This window comes from Trematomus bernacchii, unplaced genomic scaffold (genome assembly GCF_902827165.1).
Source record: "Trematomus bernacchii unplaced genomic scaffold, fTreBer1.1, whole genome shotgun sequence".
Taxonomy (NCBI): domain Eukaryota; kingdom Metazoa; phylum Chordata; class Actinopteri; order Perciformes; family Nototheniidae; genus Trematomus; species Trematomus bernacchii.
The window spans coordinates 9,021,212-9,027,211 of record NW_022987727.1 but is presented as its reverse complement, the minus strand read 5'-3'; positions in this window follow the sequence as shown (position 1 = coordinate 9,027,211).

Here is a 6,000-nt window from a genome sequence, read left to right as displayed (position 1 = left end):
TATGTGTAATTCATGGCACAATTCAAACGGGTTCGAAAGATAAGTTTTCTCTCTCCATTGACTTCAATACATTATTTTTCCGAAATAAGGTCCCATGGGGCGGAAGTAGATGGGCGTGACTTCGCCACTCTATACATCCATGAAACAGACGCCTCATATACAGCAGGTGGGCGTGGCAGTATACGCGGGAGGTTCTTCTTCTTCTTCTCTCTGTATTTTGGCGGATTGCAACTTTAAGGTGCAGACCGCCACCTACTGTACTCGCCGTGAAGTTGTTTGCGGCCTGCCAGTAAACCCAAAGCAGAAGAAGAAGAAGTGACGTCAGCGGCTTCATTTGCCTAATCCACCCCCAGGAACTTTCAGTGTGAACGCAATCTGCTTTAGTTCATCAGAACTAAAAGAGTTCTCATGAACTGAGTTCTCATGAACTATTGTGGGAAAAGTACTTGGTGTGAACGTGCCTACTGTATGCATATGTGACAGGGGGGATACTTCCGCCCCCTCCTCAGAAGCAATCCAGACGATCAACCCGATCCTGTGTCTAATTCTTGCTGCTGCACTTTTCTGTTTTCTACAGGTCAGTACATGATGAAAATGATCGATGTTAACTTGTGTAAATTAGATATAATGTTAGAGATGTTTAAGAGAGTGTGTCAGAAAGTTTTGAGCATGTTTGACATAGTAACGGTACTTTGAAAATACTAAACTGTCGACAACTACAGAGCCGTTTTCGCGGGCTTCAGCCGCGCCGTGTGTAAATGTGACCTGAGCGAAGGCTCGCAGGCAGGTTAGCTGCTGCGCACGGGTAATATGTTTTGTTCACCTGAGTGGAGTCTTGCAGGCACATCGCCTTGTCTTTTTTGTTTATAGAGGCTTTGCATATGACGTCACGGGTAACGTGACGTCAGCCCAACGGCCATACTGGAGTACCAAAACAGACACCGTAATACGTGAGAGCTGTTTTTTTACCGGACATATAATGGTTAACTTCTGTGCCATTGTTGGCTGCGGCAACAGAGGTGATCGAAACAGGGGACCGAAGTCATTTTACAGGCTGCCGGCGGTTATAACACACCAGGGTGAAGCAACACATGAACTTTCAAAGCGTCGCCGGGAAACATGGCTCAATAGGATCGGACGGGAGGATCTCAAACCATCCAACCACAACTATACTCGCGTTTGTGGGGATAATTTCACATCAGGTAAGTGTCGGGTTTTACATACAAACATTCAAAATGAACATATAACCCACGTACTAAGACATGTATCTTAACAAGGAAATAGGAATCCCGGAGTCTGTCATCGATCAGATTGTGGAGTATCTACAAAGTAAAGTCATCCCTTGGCTCAGGTCATCTTCACATGACTTTTTTTCGACCGTTACAGCGGCCGCACCTGCTGTGTGTTTTTATTTTTTTTGTCTCACAGAGGTGGATAATGTTGCGGTTCAAACCTCTTCCACACAACCTAGTTTTTTTTGGACAGGATCCACAGCATGAGTGGTCGCATTTTCGAGAGCTCCCGCTTTGGAGGTTATTCCCGCTTTGGAGGTTATTCCTCACGATTTTTTACATATTTCATCCTCCTGACAATATGGATTATGGACTCCTACCTCAACTCATCAATGAGGCAACATCACTTAGAGAAGGAGAGTAATGAAAGCGGGGATAAAATGAACCACAATGACTTTTATCTTCTCAACGGCTGGGAAAGGAAACACCTCGCCTTTGGAAGTGCAAGCATTCATGCATTATTAACTGCAAACCCGACGCGAAAGTACTTACCCCCGTCAGGCAAACTAGACCGAAGAAGTATGATCGTCTTGGTCTTATTGTTAGCGGGAGACATCCATCTGAATCCGGGCCCGGTGCAGACAAGAAGCCAGTCCTGCAGGCTCGAGGAGCTAGCATCACAACTAGCATCACAACTAGCATCACAACTAGCATCTCTTCCGCTGCAGCAACAACTACGCGACGACAACAGAGACCGTGGAGACAGCGGAGACCGAGGAATCAACGGAGACTTCGACATTCCCCCGGGGACGCCTCAGCAGACAGACACGCATGAGGCAGTGACGAGAGGAAGAGAACCGAGATCCGAGGGAACAAATATCCGCCATGTTGTTAGCCAGGGTTGCCAACTTTGGGTACCTGGCTGGAGTGAGATTTTGATATCATGGGTTTAATTCGGTTTAATTACACATATGCGCACGAAATGACTGCTATCGTGTCAGCAGTGGGACCTTAGCATATAGGATATATATACAAATACAAAATAATGGACACAGACTATAAAGGGCACACATTAGATGGGTGTTTGGCTGATGTGGGGGATGTAGAGACAATTATTATTGGAGACTGGAACACGGATATACAACGTAAAGACACGTCCGTCTTCAAGTCCTTCAGTAGGATTTGTGATCTGCACGGCTTCAGCCAGCTAATCACCCAACCCACCCGGGTATGTGAAACAACACAAACTACCATTGATCTCATTCTGACCTCTGACAGGTCCAGGATCTCCAGTAAAGGGGTTATAGCATGCGGTTTAAGTGATCATTATATGATATTCTGTACCCGCAAAAAGCTAAAACAAAAGGCCGGCTGTCACAAAACAGTCATATCTAGAGACCTCAAAAACTACTCTAGCGAGGCCTTTAACCTAGAACTGGAGAGCCTGGACTGGTCAGATGAGCTCAGTGGTACACAAGTTGAAGAAACATGGCTTGGTTTCAAAAACAAATTCTCTGCAATACTCAATGATTTGGCCCCCCCTAAGAACAACCAGGGTAAAAAATCGCGCTGAGCCGTGGATGCACTCCGGCATACTGACCGCCATGAAAACCAGAGACAAAAAATGCTCTGAGTTTCATAAAAGTCAGTCAATGCTTTCCAAAAGCACGAGCAGTGAACTCCAGGCCCACGTGACTGAACTAAAAATTGAAAGAAACAGACTAAGAAATGACTTTGGAAATTACTCAATAACCAGCTTGGCTGCAGTAAAAAACTCAAAACGAGATTTTCAAACTTAAACATAAAGACAGATAACAGGCTCATCACAGACAAACTGGATGTGGCCAAGTACTTGAACATTTTTTTCACAAACATAGCCACAACTCTTGTAAATAAATTACCCTCCCACTCAGGGCTTTTTGGAGTAGATCACATCATGACCTACTACAAAAACCTAGGGATACGCAAAGATGATTTCAGTCTAGCAAGGGTAACAACAGCAGAGGTACTCATTAAACTGAGCGCCCTCAAACCTAACAAGGCCACTGGCCACGACAATATCCCCTCCAAATTCCTCAGAGACACAGCAACCGCCATCTCACCACTCATAGCTCACATAATTAACCTCTCCATAAAACAGGGAAAAGTACCCAAAGACTTCAAAATTGCAAGAGTAACCCCCCTGCACAAAAAGGGCAGCAAATTGGACCCAGGCAACTACCGCCCTGTTTCTATACTTACCTCCATCTCGAAAGTCATGGAAAAAATAGTATATGAACAGGTCGAAAAGTACCTTGCGGAAAAGAAACTAATCTATGAATTTCAATCTGGCTTTAGAACATCCCACTCCACTGACACATGCCTTCTTTATTTGAACGACCACATCAAACAAGAGGTGGACGAGGGTAAATACTGCGGCATGGTGATGCTGGACCTACAAAAGGCTTCACCCCATTCTGATTGACAAGCTAAAAGCAATTGGTTTTGATAAACTATCGGTGAGCTGGATGCAATCCTACCTGGAGGGGAGAGAACAGATGGTGGAGGTAAACGGTACTCTGTCCCCCCCCCTCCCAGTGAGCTGTGGTGTTCCACAAGGAAGCATATTAGGTCCGTTACTGTTCCTAATTTATGCAAATGACATGTCATCAGCATGTGACTGCAACTTGTTCCTGTTCGCGGACGACTCAGCCCTGCTGGTCTCTGACAGGAGCAGATTGCAGGTTGAAAAAACCCTCAGCTCCGAGCTCGGCAGAATCGGCACCTTATCATTACACCTGGGTAAAACAGAGTCCATTCTCTTCGGTTCGAAACATAATCTCAGCAAATCCGACGACTTCTCAGTTGCAGTGGGTGACATTATTGTCACAAGTAAGAAGGAAATTACATACCTAGGATCTATTCTTGAGGCAAACCTCTCCTGTGACAAAATGGCATCCAATGTAATAAAAAAAGTCAATCAAAGAACTTGATTCCTATACCGGATCTCCTCTCTGGTAAACAAAAACACCCTGAAAACTCTGCCAGGAGCACTCATTCAAGGGTACTATGACTATGCTTGCACGTCATGGTACCATAGCACCTCCAAGGCGCTAAAAATAAAACTTCAAACATCGCAAAATAAACTGGTCAGACTACTGCTTGACCTTTCATCTAGAACCCACCTCACCTCTGCCCACTTTGACAACCTAGGATGGCTTAGAGTAGACGACAGAGTACAGCTACTTGCAATGGGCCTGGTCTACAAGATCCACTACACCTCTATGGTACCCATGTACATGTCAAAATTCTTCCCAAAAGTCAAGGAATACCATGATCATAACACCAGAGGGAGCTCCACAAATCATGTAAAACCCAGATTTGGCACAAAAAAGGGGGAATACACGTTTCGCAATTATGCCACATCAAGGTGGAACGCTCTTCCCACAACTGTAAAGGAAAGTAAAACTATACTTACCTTCAAAACCTCTCTTAAAGAGCACCTTCGGGGGAGAGCATTGCAAAACTGGCCCCGGTAATGGTACAAATCTCAACCTGTCGTACAATGGACAGCTTCCCCCCCCCATCTATGTATATACTCGCATTTTAGACTCTGTTACTAACTGTATATCTGTAGACTTGGTATGTCTTAAATGTCCGGTTAGGATGTATTAGAACGAAATCTAAAATGAAAATTGTAAATAAGCCATCTGTATGTAAAAAACCACCTGTATGTAAATTGTAAATAAGCCATCTGTATGTCAAATATGTCTTATATGTCTTAAATGATATGATGAATTGGAAATGGGGGACCCTGATGTAAACAAGACGAAAGTCTTTCTCTGGTCTGCATCCCCTTAACAATTGTATGTTTTGAGCTGTACTGTACTGTACCCAATATACAAGCTGTTAATAAACTTTTCAATCAATCAATCAATCAATCAATCAATCAATCAATCAATCACACCAGTCTGTCAATCCCCTGCTGTAGCCAGTGCTTCGTTTAACTGTAATTTAAAGTAATTCCTCCCCCTACTGGCCATTTGATTATATGTAAACAGTAAAGGCTGTACAGTCCCTGGCACCTTTTCAGAGGCTTTTGGTTTCCTCAATTATTTGTCATGTTCCTATGTCTTGACACCAGCATTTTAAATATATCTAAAGTCTGACTTCGCTTGTCAAAAGAGGTCAAATATGTATTAATTAACAGTTCACCCAGGATATAACTGACCTACAATCTGATTTATTTGCAGGTAAACCAGTGGCACTTTTTGACAAAAATCATCCTGACTGGGCACCGTCTGTCAAATTGGGCCACGAGAAAATTACAGCACCTTCCCCTGCTACACATGCCAGGTATAAACGCGCCAGAAAAAGGTCCTCCATCGCACTACTTGATCTCTACAGCATGGTATCTGACAGTGACGTGCGGTGAGGTTCGTGGCTGGTGAGGCACTGACTCTTTCAGAGTCAGATTTACAAATATTATATTTTGACCTTAATCGAAATATTCGGTTATTTTCAAAAGCTCTTTTAGTCTGATGCTTCGATTCATTTTAAACAGACCGTTCAACAAAAGGATACCCAAAATCTAAATATTGGATTCTTCTTTCTTAGTAAGATCCCATGTTCATTACAATTGTGGTCTTACCTTGACTTGAAGATGAAGTCCATGCTATCCTTCTGGACAACAATCTCCATTACTTTTTTGTAAAAGTCCTCCTTATCTCCCTCTAGTTTCAAAACTAAAGTCTAGTTTGTTGTTTGCGTCTACCGTCTCTGCGTAGAA